At 43.7% G+C, this 19306-nt stretch overlaps 1 protein-coding gene across 1 annotated transcript in view; it reads right to left on the bottom strand.

The window, feature by feature from the left end:
- Nucleotides 1-19306, bottom strand: part of LOC124595245 (adenosine deaminase-like) — a 162884-nt gene that overhangs the window by 111526 nt on the left and 32052 nt on the right. The gene's annotated exons all lie outside the window — the stretch shown is intronic.

Below are 19306 nucleotides of genomic sequence, written 5' to 3' on the forward strand. Positions count from 1 at the left end.
CCGGACGGTCACCTATCCAGGTGCTAGCCGAGCCCGACGGAGCTTAACTTCGGTGATCTGGCTAGAACTGGTGCTACCACTGTGGCACGGCCGTTGGCCACTGCCAATGTGCCTACCGAAATATTTCTTTTTATCGTGAATACAGGGGAACGGCGCAAAAATTTCCCATTCTCTGCTTACAGAATGCATCTTGTTGCAAGAGGTTGGTATCTATCGACTGCTAGCTAAGTTCCACTCATTGGTCGATCACATCGCACTAAGGGGACAATACGCATTTGTTTGGATGACAAAATCTGGAGTGTAAGGCTACGAATTTTCTCATGGTGGTCAAGCAGATCCCCACCAGCCCGTTGTTAACTCTGTGTGTAGAGAGGTGAATTCGTAACGCCAATGATACACTACGGACATGTAGTGGTTTAGCGGCGGACTGCTTTCAAAGGAGAAAACCGCATTTGCCGACAGTGTGCGGGGCAGGGACTTCACAGCAACCGACTCCTGCAAACTACAGTGCCCTGGGAACCCACGTTCCTTCTCTAGAGCCTCTGTGACTGATCTCCTGTGGTCAAGCCAGACCGCAGTACGAAAACCTGGACCCATTCGTTTCTAGCAAGAAAATGTGAAGCCTTCTTCCTGAGTTAGCAAGCCACGTACTCTTCAAAAAATAGTCAGCAAATAATCTGAAAAATAATCAAATATCGCACAGCGATATGTGACTGTCATGCCACACGTTCCACATGCATTATAGAAAATTTTATTATCATCTTACGAACTTAACATAGTTAATTCGACAATGTAAATGGGAAATGATTCGAAGCTTAATACATTCCATTGTGACTGGGTGCTACTAGCAAGCCGACTCTGTGTAGGGGGTTGTGTCGTTCATCCGTGTGCCACTGCGTCTTGATGTTGATAAGAGCCTGCCTGTTTCTTGTTGGTAAACAGTTTCTTACCTGCTTCGTAGCCGACGTTCACTACAATTTTTCTGAAGGTTGTGTCTAATGCCATGATTTAAAAAAAAAATTAAAGAAAACATAAAAATTTCTTCTTATTTTGGTATATTACTTGTTTTCTCATGTTGCTACCAAACACTGCAATTTATCATTGTGTCGCAGGTGACAGATGGGACGCGTTGTGTGAGCGAACGTCTACTTGGTGACAGATCTCTTGCAGGCAGGGAATGGCTTGAATTCTGGTGCCGTGACTGTTGTTGGGGCAAAATGATTTGGCACGAACGTCTGCGACCGTTCAACACAAAATCCTATGCCTCAGAGTGACTGGTTTGTTGCATACGTCGCACACGTCTGCCCTGATCAAGTGTGTGCTTGGTAGTTTTACACTGGTACATATCGTTCTGTTAAGATCTTTGCACTACGTGTTGCGAACTTCTGGAGACAAAAATCGGACAGAGACATTTTGCGGTACTACACTGAAGCGCCAAAGATATTAGTATTCAGATACAGAGATATGTCAACAGGCAGAATACGGTGCTGCTGTCGGTATCGCCTATATAAGACAAGTGTCTGGCGCAGTTGTTAGTCGATTATTGCTGCTACAATGGCAGGTTACCAAGATTTAAGTGAGTTTGACGTGGTATCATAGTCAGTGCACAAGCGATGGGACACAGCATCTCCGAGGTAGCGATGAAGTGGGGATTTTCCCGTTCGACCGGTTCACTAGTGTACCGTAAATATCAGGAATCCGGTAAAACATCAAATATCCGACATCGCTGCGACCGCAAAAAGATCCTGCAAGGACGGGACCATCGAAGACTGAAGAAAATCGTTCAACGTGACTACTGTGCAATCCTTGCCAAAATGCTACAGATTTCAATGCTGGACCATCAACAAATGTCAGCATGTGAACCACTCAACGGCACATCATAGATACGGGCTTCCGGAGCCCAAGGCCTACTTGATGACTGTACATCACTAAGCTTTACGCCTCGCCTGGGCCCGTCAACACCGACATTGGACTGTTGATGGCTGGAAACATGTTGCCTTGTCGGACGAGTCTCGTTTCAAATTGTATCGAGCGGATGGCCGTGTACGGGTATGGAGACACCCTCATGAATCCATGGAACCTGCATGTCAGCAGGGGACTGTTCAAGCTAGTGGAGACTCTATAATGGTGTGGAGCGTGTGCAGTTGGAGTGATATGGGACCCCTGATACGTCTAGATACGACTCTGATAGGTGACACATACGTAAGCATCCTGTCTGATCACCTGCATCCATTCACGTCCATTGTGAATTCCGACAGACTTGGGCAATTCCAGCAGGACAACGCAATACTCCACACGCCCAAAATTACTCCAGCAACACTCTGAGTTTAAACACTTCCACTGGACAACAAACTCCCCAGACATGAAGATTATTGATAATATTTGGGATGCCTTGTAACGTACTGTTCAGAAGAGATCTCCATCCCCTCGTACTCTTACGGATTTATGGGCAGTCCTGCAGAATTCATGGGGTCAATTCCCTCCAGCACTACTTCAGACATTAGTCGAGTCCATGCCACGTTGTGGTGCAGCGCTTCTGCGTGCTCGTGGGGGTTCTACACGACATCAGGTAGGTGTACCATTTCTCTGGCTCTTCAGTGTATGTTCCACCGCTATAGCGGAAGTTTGGCGCAATGGCATTCTTGAGTGGAATGCCTCCAACTGCGTCATATATCTTCCTTGCAGTCTTCTCTCTGGGACTGAGGGCGCTTCCTATTATGTAGCTCTCATGCGTGTAGTATTATCGCATGTAGCCGAGTGTAAAAAGAATCTTTTTGAGGTCCACTGGCGCTGTTTTGGACCCTGGCCAATATTCATCGATTAAGACCGCTGTCGGGCTGGCCGACTTGATTTCTATAGTTCTGAATGTCCTGTCGTTAAAAAGAGAAGTGAACCTCTAAATGAGATCAGTTGGGCCAACGCCTCCTTCTTCTGGTTTTAAGAGTGCAAGTGGACAATCTCTCTCCTGCGCCCTCTAATGGAACTAATCTAGAAGGGCTGCTCCCATCTAGGAACTGCAGGAGTTTATTTGCCCCATTTGCTGTAAAGCACTGATCGTCACGAGAAAATTACTCGCAGGGCAAGGTCGAGTTCGATCAATTGTACACGATGCTTTACAGGGAGTCTGGCTTGAACCAGGCGCTAAGAGGTAAATAGTACTGGAGCTGGGTGGTAGTCAACCAGTACAACAACGAGGCTGAAGTAGCGAGCGGTGCAGGAACAACGCCTACGGAGTGAGTGGTTAGCGAAACCAGATAAGGCGAGGCGGCGGAACTGAGCAAGCGTCCCGTCAGCGCACACAGGAGCGGAAGGATGCTGCGGCGGGAGCATCACTAACACAGTCGCACAAGCGCGCAAAGACCATTGTGCTTAACTCACAATGGAATTCCACTGACACGACTAGTTTGCGGACCTCCCGATGAAAATCATTACGAAACTTTATGGTATGAACGGGCTGGGAACCAAGGGCGGCGTTTCGCAGTCACCGACGTCATTACACACAATGGACCACCAGTAGTCCTCATCCGACCGTCTCCAATTTGAATGATATTTGCACAAATGTTCTCTACGGAATAAAAAAGAGCTGTGTAAAATTTGAGCTCGATATAAAGAAGTCATAGTTTTACGAAGTTTTCAATAGTAACGCTGTAAAATGTTGTGAAATTAAAACTGGAACTACCAAGGATTTATTCGTATTAGATTCACAATGTTCAATGTTGTGTGCTAAGTATGCTGTTAAAATTTCAAGGTAATGTCATTCACTAACGTTGTGCTATATGAGGTCAAGTTTGGGAAAAATCAACTGCATTCGTTTTTCTACAATTTTGTGACCGCAATTAATTTTTGGACAACAAAGGGATATTGAGTACTCTTTAATAGTTCCACAGAGAAGTTGTTTCTTATCGATTCTACTGAAGTGCAGCAGTTGTCATAAATCATAAATATGTAATCATGCCAACGCCTCTGTTTATCAGTTTTATGCATATGTCATATGCAAAATAATATCACTTCCTATTTTTTTATTTTTGTTTGAAGGGACAGTTCAAGTGTTTTGTCCAAGAAAAGAATTTTTTGTGCGCGGGAAGCGAGAACGCTACCACACGACCACGAGCTGCGGACAGTTGAAATATTGTCGCGACTGAATTGCCCCCAGCTTTGACCTTAATTAGCATACAAATACTTAATGGGAGAACCTTGAAATTTTAACAGGTAGTTTAGCATGAAGAATTGTGTAACTGATCCGGCTATCTCGTTTGGATTACAACTAGTTTCAATTTTAAGTCGTACTGGCTCTGACCACAATGTTCGCAGATCTCACACTACATTTTGCAGCCCCTTACTGAAATCCTTGTAAAACCTTCAACATCGGTGCAAAACTTTATTCAAATTGGAGATGGTCAGGTGGGGATAATTTCTAAAATCGGTTCACTTGTGGAATGATTCATCTGTAAATCTTGAAACAAGGCATTCATAAGTTGCCCACAACGGTATACCTGTGAAATGCGAAACGTGTAAACAGCGGGAGTACGCACATCACTTGTTTTGTTAAGTTCCACATTCGGGGGAGAAGATCCTTCGAACCATGACGCAATAGTGTTTTTGCGTGTAACGTCTTAAATACGCAAACAGAGATATATACGATCCCAGAATGAGAGTTTCACTCTGCAGCGGAGTGTGCGCTGATATGAAACTTCCTGGCAGATTAAAACTGTGTGCCCGACCGAGACTCGAACTCGGGACCTTTGCCTTTCGCGGGCAAGTGCTCTACCATCTGAGCTACCGAAGCACGACTCATGCCCGGTACTCACAGCTTTACTTCTGCCAGTATCTCGTCTCCTACCTTCCAAACTTTACAGAAGCTCTACTGCGGGCAATTGACAGGAATGGGGGAAAGAAATACAGTAGAAGAAGAATGGGTAGCTTTGAGGGATGAAGTAGTGAAGGCAGCAGAGGATCAAGTAGGTAAAAAGATTAGGGCTAGTAGAAATCCTTGGGTGACAGAAGAAATACTGAATTTAATTGATGAAAGGAGAAAATATAAAAATGCAGTAAATGAAGCAGGCAAAAAGAAATACAAACGTCTCAAAAATGAGATCGACAGGAAGTGCAAAATGGCTAAGCAGGCATGGCTAGAGGACAAATGTAAGGATGTAGAGGCTTATCTCGCTAGGGGTAAGACAGATACAGCCTACAGGAAAATTAAAGAGACCTTTGTTGAAAAGAGAACCACTTGTATGAATATCAAAAGCTCAGATGTAAACCCAGTTCTAAGCAGAGAAGGGAAAGCAGAAAGGTGGAAGGAGTGTATAGAGGGTCTATACAAGGGCGATGTACTTGAGGACAATATTATGGAAATGGAAGAGGATGTAGATGAAGATGAATGAAAGATCTGAGTCGAAACAAGGCCCCGGGAGTAGACAACATTCCATTAGAGCTACTGACAGCCTAGGGAGAGCCAGTCCTGACGAAACTCTACCATCTGGTGAGCAAGATGTATGAAACAGGCGAAATACCCTCAGACTTCAAGAAGAATATAATAATTCCAATCCCACAGAAAGCAGGTGTTGACAAATGTGAAAATTACCGAAGTATCAGTTTAATAAGTCAGCAGGGGTAAAATACAGGGAGCGAAGGGGTATCAACAATTTGTACAGAAACCAGATGGCAGTTATAAGAGTCGAGGGGTATGAAAGGGAAGCAGTGGTTGGGAAGGGAGTGAGACAGGGCTGTAGTCTCTCCCCGATGTTATTTAATCTGTATAATGAGCAAGCAGTGAAGGAAACAAAAGAAAAATTCGGAGTAGGTATTAAAATCCATGGAGAAGAAATAAAAACTTTGAGGTTCGCCGATGACATTGTAATTCTGTCAGAGACAGCAAAGGACTTGGAAGAGCAGTTGAATGGAATGGATAATGTCTTGAAAGGACGGTATAAGAGGAACATCAACAAAAGCAAAACGAGGATAATGGAATGTAGTCGAATTAAGTCGGGTGATGCTGAGGGAATTAGATTAGGAAATGAGAGAATTAAAGTAGTAAAGGAATTTTGCTATTTGGGGAGCAAAATAACTGATGATGATCGAAGTAGAGAGGATATAAAATGTAGACTGACAATGGCAAGGAAAGCGTTTCTGAAGAAGACAAATTTGTTAACATCGAGTATAGATTTAAGTGTCAGGAAATCATTTCTGAAAGTATTTGTTTGGAGTGTAGCCATGTATGGAAGTGAAACATGGACGATAAATAGTTTGGACAAGAAGAGAATAGAAGCTTTTGAAATGTGGTGCTACAGAAGAATGCTGAAGATTAGATGGGTAGATCACATAACAAATGAGGAAGTATTGAATAGGATTGGGGAGAAGAGAAGTTTGTGGCACAACTTGACTAGAAGAAGGGATCGGTTGGTAGGACATGTGTTGAGGGATCAAGGGATCACCAATTTAGTAATGGAGGGCAGTGTGGAGGGTAAAAATCGTAGAGGGAGACCAAGAGATGAATACATTAAGCAAATTCAGAAGGATGTAGGTTGCAGTAGGTACTGGGAGATGAAGAAGCTTGCACAGGATAGAGTAGCATGGAGAACTGCATCAAGCCAGTCTCAGGACTGAAGACCACAACAACAACAACAACATTGCACAAGAACTGAACATTGTACAAAACATTGTACAGTTGTCATACATATTGATCTTTTGAAGAGAAACTCTGAAAGTTTTTTTTTTTTTTACAAACATTCAATATGCGAACCGTGAGTGTCCCGGCAGATGTCACTATGGCAATCGAATTCTTGCCATACCCATCCCAGCAAGGCATCGTTGACTGGCAGTCGCTTCCCGTTTTCTCTCCCGGAGCTCTGCTACATCACGTGGTAGAGGCGGTACATACACCATATCTTTAATGTGTCCCCACAGGAAAAATTCACACGGAGTGAGATCTGGTGATCGGGGAGACCATTTCTTGAAACAGCTGTCCCCTTCTGCAGCACGGCCGATCCATCGATGCTCCAGCTCCATATTCACGTACACACGAACTTCGCTATGAAAATGGGGTGGAGCCCCATACTGCTGAAAGATGAACGGAGAGTCCGATTGCATTTGAAGCATCAGCCATTGCTGCAACATGTCCAAGTAAGAATATCAAGTGACAGTGGTCGTGGCGAAGAATAATGGCTCGTACAGTTTTCGACGTGACAAGCCACAAAAAACATTTACCTTTGGGGAATCACGCACAAATTCAATGCATTAGTGTGGATGCTTTGCACCTCAGATTCGACAATTATGCCTGATCACTTTCCCATTAGTGTGAAAAGTGGTGTCGTCGCTAAAAATTAATCGATCAACAATGCCATCCCCATCCTCATTCATTTGTTGCAACTGCGAACAAAACTCAAAACACTTGTCTTTGTCGTCATTGAGCTTCTGCACTAGCTCCAATTTGATTGGTTTCATAGACAGCTTCTGTCGCAAGACTTTCCACACTGTTATTTGAGCTATTTCGAGTTCACGGGATGCACGACGCACCGATTTCTTTGGACTCCTTCTGAATGTCTCTCGTACGCGCTTCACATTCGCTTCACTCACACTGGGACGTCCGCTTCTCTTTGCCGGGCACAAGCAACCCGTCGTAACGAATTTGTTGTGCTAGTGGTAAATGGCCTTCCTTGTTGGTGGCTTCTTACCGTACTTGGTTCTAAACATCCGTTGAGCAGCTGTGACACGCCGGCCCTTGTGACCGACCGGTTCTAGGTGCTTCAGTCTGGAACTGTGCGACCGCTATGGTCGCAGGTTCGAATCCTGCCTCGGGCATGGATGTGTGTGACGTCCTTAGGTTATTTAGGTTTAAGTAGTTCTAAGTCTAGGGGTATTGATTACCTCAGATGTTAAGTCCCATAGTGCTTGGAGCCATTTGAACCATTTATTTGAGCTGTAGCACACTTGTTTTTGTCTAACTCCAACAGACAGGAAGCTCGCTCCGCGCCTGAACTCGCCATGTTTGCGACTAGCGCTATCGGCAAATTACCAAACTACGCTGTGGCGGTATACATGAAAAAAAAAATTCAGAGTTTCTCTTCAAAATGACATATGTATGATATCTGTAGAATGTTTAGTTCTTGTCCAATAAATAATTGAAAGTGTTCCCAGACTTAATGTACATCCTGTATAGAGGACACACAAAGGAGGTAGCTTACAAAACCCTCCTTCGACCAATAGATGAATACCGTTTGTCAGTCCGGGATCTGTACCAGATAGGCTGATGGAGGGAATAGAGGAGGTCAGAAGCAGCGCAGCACTTATCGTTACTCGTTCATTTAGTAAGTGCGAAAGAGTCACGAAGATGCTCAGCCAAATCCAGGGACAGACGCTACAAGATGGTTCAAATGGCTCTGAGCACTATGGGACTTGACATCTGTGGTCATCAGTCCCCTAGAACTTAGAACTACTTAAACCTAACTAACCTAAGGACATCACACACATCCATGCCGGAGGCAGGATTTGAACCTGCGACCGTAGCAGTCGCGCGGTTCAAGACTGTAGCACCTAGAACCGCTTGGCCACCGCGGCCGGCAGACGCTACAAGAGAAGCGTTCTGCGCCGCACTGTGGTTTACTGTTAAAGTTAAGAGCGCCTACGTTCCTGGAAGAGTCAACCAATATACTGCTTCCTCCTACGTATACCTCGCGAAAAGACCATGAAGATAAAATTGGAGTGGCTTGCAGGACATGTAAACAAGAACTAGAAACACAGTAAGTAATGAGCTGTGCGCTGTCGCTTCGCGGGAAGAGTAGTGCCTCCCTGGTTATCGATGGTCGTCGAAGGTTTAGTCTTCCCATCAATCACGCTGGTCTGAGGGTCTTTGGCTGGAAGACTACTTAAAGGCAGACGTAAGGCAAAATGCATTCTTGTACGTAAACATACAGAGGGGTCCAAAAAAATGTATCCACTGTTTAAAAGTTCATAACCGGCAAACTAATTGACGGAGTTGTCTCATCTTTGGTAGTGTGATAGTCTGTAGTTCCGGCAATCGCCACACAAGCGTTGTATTGCGTTGTTCTGTTTTGTCAGATCACAGTCGTCAGATAGTCAAGTGTTTTGTTCTTAGTTGCACCTAGTTACTTGAGAAACATGGCTGGCGCAAGGCTGACATTCGATGAAAGGAAGTCAGTTTTGAAGTGGTATTTTAAGTACGAAAACATTAATGAGGTTCAATGGCAATGGCGAAATGAGTATCAAACAGAGCCACCGACACGTTTAACGATTCGTCGCATTCGAGACAAATTTGAAGCCAAAGGCTGTGTGAAAGATGTACACAAACAACTATCTGGAAGACCTGTAACAAGTCCAGCTAACTCCCGTCGTGTGTTAGAACAATTCATTCGCTCACCACAGAAGTCTGTGAGACAATGTGCCCGTAAAACTGGAGTGAGTCGCTCAAGTGTTCGGCGAATTTTGAAGACTGCAAACTGGAAGTGCTACATCCCACGATTTCTACACGCAATGAACGAGGACGACCCAGATCGTAGAATGGAGTACTGCGAGTGGCTTACTAACATGGTGCGCAACGATAAAGAGTTTGCAGAGATGATTGTGTGGTCTGATGAGGCACAGTTCAAACTCAACGGTACAGTAAATAGCCGCAATTGTATCTACTGGGCCGCCGAAAATCCGGACGTCCATGTAGACAAAGCCGTGAATTTGCCAGGAGTAGATGTGTGGTGTGGGTTCTCTTACCGTGGCTTGATTGGGCCATTCTTCTTCGAGGCACTGTTACTGGTGAGGTGTACCTTCAGAAGCTTCAGACATCCATTTTACCTGACATCCGAGACTTGTATGGAGACGGAAGAGTTTACTTTCAACTATGTGGTGCCCCAGCCCACTACCAAAATCGTGTTAGGGCGGATCTCGACGAAAATCTACCAGGAAGATGGATAGGCCGTTGAGGTGCTGTGGAGTATCCATCAAGTTCCCCAGACCTAATTCCTCTGGACTTTTACCTGTGGGGAACACTAAAGGACGTCGTTTATCGACAAAAGCCACGCACATTGGATGACCTTCTAGAATCCATCGTACATCCATGTGCAAATATCCAATTGAACATGTTGCAGTCAGTATTTCGTGCTGCGGTTCGGCGGCATCGTTTGTGTTTGGATGTTAATGGTGACCACTTCGAACACCTACAGTGATATCTTTAAGTTGGACTTTAAGCTACACTTTCACCAAAAATGAGACAACTCCGTCAATTAGTTTGCAAGCTATGGACATTTAAACAGTGGATACATTTTTTTGGACTCCTCTGTATATATCTCCAAAACTATTACAGTAAAAACAGTAAAACTTGAGACTTAGCGTACAGAATAATGCTTGATATTCTGCGCAATGTTTGTTTGAAAATGCTCGTCGACGTACACTTTACAAGGATTGGAATATTTAACTACCATTGTTTCTATAACGTACCTTTTTTCGTAAACTAATCAAGCATCAAATTTTTTGTTCAGTGTGGTACCTTTTTTCGTAAACTAATCAAGCAACAAATTTTTTGTCCAGTGGGCTAAGTTTTCACCTGGTGCTGCGGATTCTTAGCGTGTGGGTCATCTCCGGACACGTGAGAAAGATATATCGTCGATTTTATTGTTAATCGCAGCTTACAGTTTGTTTAATATGAACATCGGAGTTCTCGAGGAGATGCTGTAAAGTGCCAGATTTGTACCTGGTGGCCAAAATCGGTATCAAATTTTTTCAGCATAAATCGGTTCCCCATTAACGCATTAGTATATCTACTAGGTTTCGCTGCGTATTATAATTACAGTCCACAATGGACCTTCGTGAGTGGCTGCACTCTAATTATAACCACTCGGTACAACGTCCCTATACTTTCACTGTTTTTAAGTCAAGTCTTTTCAGTAAGTCTACGGAAACGGCGCTGCTCTTCGTTACCAGACGAAAACTCCCGAGCAGGATGACGGTGTGGGCTGAGAGGTGGCTTCACATGTCTGATAATGAGTTCATTAACACCGCCGCAGAACCGCAGCGGGCCGCTCGCTCTAATCAGGAAAAGGCGACTCGACGGCACACCTCATGTACGACCACATTCACACACCTACTCTCTCTCTCTCTCTCTCTCTCTCTCTCTCTCTCTCTCTCTCTTCAGAAAATACCGGAACAGTCGTAATTTCGTGCCACTGATGTGTTGGAGCGAAATCCAGTTGGCATCCCTGCACACGCTTGTGGTTAATGTGTAACTGCTAGAAGTTTCATTGTTGTATGTCTGTTAGTTATTGTTCAGTGCTGTATTGCTTAAGAAGACCTTTACAAAGACACACCAAATGATGTAGGAACCACGGTGATGAGTGCTCATACCGCACTCGGTGTTACGAATGGTTCACACGGTTTAAAAATGACGGGACGGAAGTTGAAGATGACCATCGCCCGTCGACGTCTACCATAGACGCTCATGTCAGGATCGTCAACGAAATTATGCGTGCCAATCGAAGGCCTGACTGTCCGAGAAATTGCAGAAGAATGAAAAATTCCAGTTGGATCATGTCATGATATCCTGACACAGCATTTTGCAATGCATCGTGCTGCCGCCAAAGTTCGCCCCACGGCTTATGAGTCAAGAACAGAAAGACCTTCGCCACGCAATCTGTGAAGAGCTTTTGGATGGCGCAAATGAGAACGAGATGTTCCTTAAGGAAATCATAACTGGTGATGAGACGTGGGTCTACGGTTATGATGTTGAGACCAATGTTCAATCTTCACAATGGGTCGAGAAAGGTTCTCTAAGACCAAAAAAAGCTCGTCAGGTCAGGTCAAATGTCGAGGCCATACTGGTAGTTTTGTCTGACTTTGAAGAATTAGTTCATCAAGAATTCATGCCACAGGGACAAACTGTTAATCGATGGTACTACCGGGACGTGTTGCGACGCCTACAAGAAAATGTGAGAAGGAAACGGCCAGACAATTCATGGCTCTTGCTTTTACGATAACGCACCCGCACATTCATCCCTGTTGGTGCGTGACTAGTGCACAAAAATGAAATCACTGTGCTGCCTCACCCTCCTTACTCTCCAGACCTGGCCCCTGCGGACTTTTATTGATTTACAAAGTTGGAGACCCACGTGAAAGGACGAAGATTTGCAACGACAGACGAAATAAAAGAAAACTCACAGACGGCGCTTCGCGCGATCCAGCAAGAGGCATACCAAGACTGCATAGCAAGCCACAGGTAAGCACAGAAGTGGACAAAGTTCAGGAATTTTCTGAGCAGACCTTGTACATATAAAATTTTGTTTTTTCTCTGGGACAATGAACAACGTTGACCCACACAATGCCTCTGTTCCAACCAAGGTTTTTGGGAGATTTACCTTTGCTGTCAGGCAAATGTTGGAATTTGTAATCCTCTCCCAAATATTCCCAGCTTGGTTTCCTTCCGGCCCATTCCTAGCCTAGTGGGATCTTTGGCCGATGCCAGTCGTGACCCTATAACGGACAGGAACTCAAAAGCCCAAACTGCTCCTAGGAATAGGGAAAAATAAGATACAGTCAGCAGGCAGTGGTCGTCACGTGTCGCATCGCTCGACGGCGTCCGCTGGCCGAGTTTCGCAGTTTCTTAGTGCTCACCTGTCTATCTATTACAAGAAAGCTTCTCAGTGCAATTAATTCTGCGCCTCCTTCCGGTTCACATCGCGCTTGCGTATAACAAGACTGTTTCACATTCTTCCTGAAAATGACAACACATGCATTGATGGTCTATAAATATATATGTTCATAGTGACCACGTTGGTGAAGTATTTAATCACGGTGTATGTTACAAAGATTGGCATATTAAGCACCCAGTCAAAAAATCAGACTCCATGAATAAAAAATTAGCTGACTCCAACGACTCAAGTGAAGTTTTAAATAGAGACCTGTAAACAGCTCTAGGTGTCCAGTCTACAAACCTCAGAGCTGTAGTGTTACATAAGACCGCAGTGATGGAGAACCTGTGCTTTAAAGCTATGCGTATTGTCCCTGTACAAATTAAGTCGAAAGGAAGCGTACAAGATGTTACAGAAAAAGGCTAACTGGTTGTTGCTGATACTTTCTCGACGTTGTTGTTGTTGTTGTGGTCTTCAGTCCTGAGACTGGTTTGATGCAGTTCTCCATGCTACTCTATCCTGTGCAAGCTTCTTCATCTCCCAGTACCTGCTGCAGCCTACATCCTTCTGAATCTGCTTAGTGTATTCATCTCTTGGTCTCCCTCTCCGATTTTTAACCTCCACGCTGCCTTCCAATACTAAATTGGTGATCCCTCGATGTCTCAGAACATGTCCTACCAACCGATCTCTTCTTCTACACTCCTGGAAATTGAAATAAGAACACCGTGAATTCATTGTCCCAGGAAGGGGAAACTTTATTGACACATTCCTGGGGTCAGATACATCACATGATCACACTGACAGAACCACAGGCACATAGACACAGGCAACAGAGCATGCACAATGTCGGCACTAGTACAGTGTATATCCACCTTTCGCAGCAATGCAGGCTGCTATTCTCCCATGGAGACGATCGTAGAGGTGCTGGATGTAGTCCTGTGGAACGGCTTGCCATGCCATTTCCACCTGGCGCCTCAGTTGGACCAGCGTTCATGCTGGACGTGCAGACCGCGTGAGACGACGCTTCATCCAGTCCCAAACATGCTCAATGGGGGACAGATCCGGAGATCTTGCTGGCCAGGGTAGTTGACTTACACCTTCTAGAGCACGTTGGGTGGCACGGGATACATGCGGACGTTGAAACACGTATGTAACGCAGCAGCGATGGCGAGGCATTGTAGCATCTGTGACCAGAGAGTATGCGCTTGACCGCGCGAGTGTTGCGAGCGGTTCTCAGTCAGTAGCAGTCTTTGCGAGTTAGTTGTCGCTATGCAGAGTAGCAGTCAGTCAGTCGTTGCGAGTCTGTAGCTCTGTCTAGTTGAGAGCAGTACTCAGTCTGTAGTCGTCATGCAGAGCGGTTGTGTGATGTAGGCGGTCGGCAACAATGGTTAAGATGAGGAATAAGGTATACTGTTAATTACTATAATCATTAGATAATGAAAAATTTTATTTATTGTAATTATTCTCCAACAAGTCTCTCAATAATAATTTTTTATTTCAAAAGCATTTTTTCAAAAGTTTAATTTTTTTTTGAACTAAAGATCTCGTTGCACTTCCCATTTCATTCCACTTCTTTTTGAAGAAAAATTTCACTAGAATTACAAAAAAAAGGGAGAATATTATTATTTGCAATGCAGTTCCTCCAAGTGGTGCGCAACAACAAGAGCAGATATGTGACATCCATTTATTCTGAGGTAAGACTTTAATTCTGATTGTTTTTACACAGGGCCAAAGACCGATATTTCGGTTTAATTGAATTTTTTTTGTCACTGAATGGACTTTAATTTTTTGAAGGATTTATAATTGAGTCAGATTGCGAATTTCACATTTGTTGCTATTGTCAGTACATTTGATTGTAGGCAGGTTACGCATAGAGCCATGTCCATCAGCATTTCTAATTAGTATCGTTATTTTCTTTTAAAATTTTTGTGGGGAGGTTACACTTGGCTCCCATTTCTATTAAGTATTGCTATATTTTATTTTCTCTTTTAAAATAACGGTGGGAAGGTTACACTGGGAAAATTTGAGTTTTCATAGTTTGGCAAACTAATTAGTTGATCTTTAATTCCGCGCTGTGTCGTCTTCGACCAGTACGCTGACAGAAAAGCATTCTGAAATTCCTCTACCGAGTAACACTGTCTCGCGATCGGTCTCATACGAGTTGCCGGTTCGCCTTCCAAAAAACTGCAAATAAATTCAAGTTTATGTGTTACAGGCCAAGTCGGTGGAAGAGCAAAGCTAAACTGTTGAATCCAATCCAGTGGGTGAATCTGCGTTCTATCGTTTTTAAATATTTTGAACTTTCTTACTGACAGAAAATGTTTATAGTCGAAATTATCATCTCTGTGTAATGAAACAGGTTCAGGATCGTAAGAGAATCTATTGAACTGCGGTTGATCGGAATCTAAGTCCCGTACTCTCTGTAGATTACCCAAATTATACGCGCTGCGTGAGTCTGACACATGTTCATAAGGTGGCGTCTGTTGTGGTATGTTATTAACTGACATGTTTTTCATCTCTGTTACTTCTTGTTGTAAATTTGATAACTTCCGACGTAACGTGTTGTTAGATGAATCGATTTCATTAATTGTCTGCTGTAAATTTTGAAATTCAGGTGTTTGGATAAAAGAAACCGGTGCAGTATCGTCTGATTTATTGTCATCAGTATTTTCGATAACATCAATACGACTGGCCAATTCATCACATTTTTCAGTCAGTATTTTAACCTGATCATCGGTTTTAGAATCAGACGCATTAATCTGTTTTTGCAACTTGCGCGTAGTTTCGCTCAGTTTTTTAACATCAGCTTTGATGACATCGCAATCCTGTGTTAGATCTAGTTGTTCGAATCTATCTGTCACTGTTTGAATATTTACTGTGTGTGTATCTGTTTTTGATTTAAGATCAGAAATTTCATCCCTTAATTCCGCGTTCAACTGTTCTAAGGTATTAATTTTGCCGGACACTGTAGTAATATTATTATCTACATACGTCTTCGCTTTCGCAAACATTTTACGTTTGTCCTCTTGTCTTTGTGCAGTGATTGTTTCCATGACTTGTCGTTTTACATTGTTTTGATCTTGAATAAATCTGCGGAAACGCGTATCACTGTTCTGTATGTGCTGATTAAAGCGCTCGTTAATCTGAGTGTTCTGCTGTTCGAATTTCGCGTCTATCTTCGCGTCCACTGTGCGCGAAAGTTCTACCGTCATAGCTTTGAACTCGTCCCGTAATTGTGTAGCTTTTTCAGAGCATTGTTTAGCGACTCCGCTAATTTCGTCTCTGAGTGTTTCTGTTGCGACTGTTTGCATTTCTCTTAATTCTTGCGCAACAGATTTAATTTCTTCGCTGTTTTTTTGTGAACACGCCTCAATTTCCGCGCGCAACTGTTCCTTAGTGTCATGACACTGCGCGGCAACAGCTTTAATTTGTTCACTAAGCTGCCTCGAATTGTCGTCAAATTTTTCATTTTGTTGTCTGACCTGTTCACTAAGTTGTTTGAGATTTTCGTCATTATTGTCAAGTTTTTCGTTCTGTTGTTTGAAATTTTCATCGATTTTATTAAATCTTTCATTAAACTGTTTGAAATTTTCACTCTGTTGTTGTAGCAATCTTACCATAATTTGTTCAAAGCCAAAGTTAGCGTTTATACTCTCTGTGCTGTTTAGTGGTGGATCTGGAACTCTCTCGCTTACTGTAACCATTTGGTTATTCTGAGATTTACAAAAAGGTTTGTCAGTCAAATGTATACTATCAGTCATTGTTTCGGAATTAAATAAATCTGTCCTACTTTGTGTGATCTGTTCATTTTCATTAGACAAATTTGTCTGTACATTACTTAGATTTTCTAAATCGGGTGTGTTAAGCTCGGCAGCGCTCATTACTATAGACCGCTCCGCGTCATCAATTGTCGTCAAGTTAACAGACGAGACAATTGAGTTCGTTTGTTCATCATTAAGGTAAAAGTCATCATTAGTGGTTGGAATGCACTGATTGTTAGTGAACGCAGGATTGTCATCATTACACTGCGTGTCACATGTCCTATCGGTAAAGTTGTTTAAATCGGTAATTTCGTTCGTAATACCTCGCGATACACTATTCACAGTCTTTCGCGGCATTTTTACAATCGCCAAAATTTTTCACAAAACAAATCAACACAATGCAAAAGCAACACACAAATACAACAAAGCAACAAATTGCCGTTGACCTGTAGAGAGAAAGTCACAAGATTAATAAAAGCGTTGCGCTAAATCCTAATTATATCTAAGCAAACAAGAGCAGATATCTGACTGTCGCTCAAAAGACTCTCAACGAAATACGATCCTGGACTGGGTGTCGCCAAGTGTAACCTTCCCACCGTTATTTTATAAGAGAAAATAAAATATAGCAATACTTAATAGAAATGGGAGCCAAGTGTAACCTCCCCACAAAAATTTTAAAAGAAAATAACGATACTAATTAGAAATGCTGATGGACATGGCTCTATGCGTAACCTGCCTACAATCAAATGTACTGACAATAGCAACAAATGTGAAATTCGCAATCTGACTCAATTATAAATCCTTCAAAAAATTAAAGTCCATTCAGTGACAAAAAAAATTCAATTAAACCGAAATATCGGTCTTTGGCCCTGTGTAAAAACAATCAGAATTAAAGTCTTACCTCAGAATAAATGGATGTCACATATCTGCTCTTGTTGTTGCGCACCACTTGGAGGAACTGCATTGCAAATAATAATATTCTCCCTTTTTTTTGTAATTCTAGTGAAATTTTTCTTCAAAAAGAAGTGGAATGAAATGGGAAGTGCAACGAGATCTTTAGTTCAAAAAAAAATTAAACTTTTGAAAAAATGCTTTTGAAATAAAAAATTATTATTGAGAGACTTGTTGGAGAATAATTACAATAAATAAAATTTTTCATTATCTAATGATTATAGTAATTAACAGTATACCTTATTCCTCATCTTAACCATTGTTGCCGACCGCCTACATCACACAACCGCTCTGCATGACGACTACAGACTGAGTACTGCTCTCAACTAAACAGAGCTACAGACTCGCAACGACTGACTGACTGCTACTCTGCATAGCGACAACTAACTCGCAAAGACTGCTACTGACTGAGAACCGCTCGCAACACTCGCGCGGTCAAGCGCATACTCTCTGGTCACAGATGCTACAATGCCTCGCCATCGCTGCTGCGTTACATACGTGTTTCAACGTGCATTGTCCTGTTGGAACAGCAAGTTCCCTTGCCGGTCTAGGAATAGTAGAACGATGGGTTCGATGACGGTTTGGATGTACCGTGCACTTTTCAGTGTCCCCTCGACGATCACCAGTGGTGTACGGCCAGTGTAGGAGATCGCTCCCCACACCATGATGCCGGGTGTTGGCCCTGTGTGCCTCGGTCGTATGCAGTCCTGATTGTGGCGCTCACCTGCACGGCGCCAAACACGCATACGACCATCATTGGCACCAAGGCAGAAGCGACTCTCATCGCTGAAGACGGCACGTCTCCATTCGTCCCTCCATTCACGCCTGTCGCGACACCACTGGAGGCGGGCTGCACGATGTTGGGGCGTGAGCGGAAAACGGCCTAACGGTGTGCGGGACCGTAGCCCAGCTTCATGGAGACGGTTGCGAATGGTCCTCGCCGATACCCCAGGAGCAACAGTGTCCCTAATTTGCTGGGAAGTGGCGGTGCGGTCCCCTACGGCACTGCGTAGGATCCTACGGTCTTGGCGTGCATCCGTGCGTCGCTGCGGTCCGGTCCCAGGTCGACGGGCACGTGCGCCTTCCGCCGACCACTGGCGACAACATCGATGTACTGTGGAGTCCTCACGCCCCACGTGTTGAGCAATTCGGCGGTACGTCCACCCGGCCTCCCGCATGCCCACTATACGCCCTCGCTCAAAGTCCGTCAACTGCACATACGGTTCACGTCCACGCTGTCGCGGCATGCTACCAGTGCTAAAGACTGCGATGGAGCTCCGTATGCCACGGCAAACTGGCTGACACTGACGGCGGCGGTGCACAAATGCTGCGCAGCTAGCGCCATTCGACGGCCAACACCGCGGTTCCTGGTGTGTCCGCTGTGCCGTGCGTGTGATCATTGCTTGTACAGCCCTCTCGCAGTGTCCGGAGCAAGTATGGTGGGTCTGACACACCGGTGTCAATGTGTTCTTTTTTCCATTTCCAGGAGTGTAGTAAAGTTGTGCCACAAACTTCTCTTCTCCCCAATTCTATTCAATACCTCCTCATTAGTTATGTGATCTACCCATCTAATCTTCAGCATTCTTCTGTAGCACCACATTTCGAAAGCTTCTATTCTCTTCTTGTCTAAAATATGTATCGTCCATGTTTCACTTCCATACATCGCTACACTCCAAACAAATACTTTCAGAAACGACTTCATGACATTTAAATCTATACTCAATGTTAACAAATTTTTCTTCTTCAGAAACGTTTTCCTTGCCATTGCTAGTCTACATTATATATACTCTCTACTTCGACCATCATCAGTTATTTTGCTACCCAAATAGCAAAACTCCTTTAGTACTTTAAGTGTCTCATTTCCTAATCTAATTCCCTCAGCATCACCCGACTTAATTCGACTACATTCCATTATCCTCGTTTTGCTTTTGTTGATGTTCATCTTATACCCTCCTTTCAAGACAC

This window comes from Schistocerca americana, chromosome 2 (genome assembly GCF_021461395.2).
Source record: "Schistocerca americana isolate TAMUIC-IGC-003095 chromosome 2, iqSchAmer2.1, whole genome shotgun sequence".
Classification (NCBI taxonomy): Eukaryota; Metazoa; Arthropoda; class Insecta; order Orthoptera; family Acrididae; genus Schistocerca; species Schistocerca americana.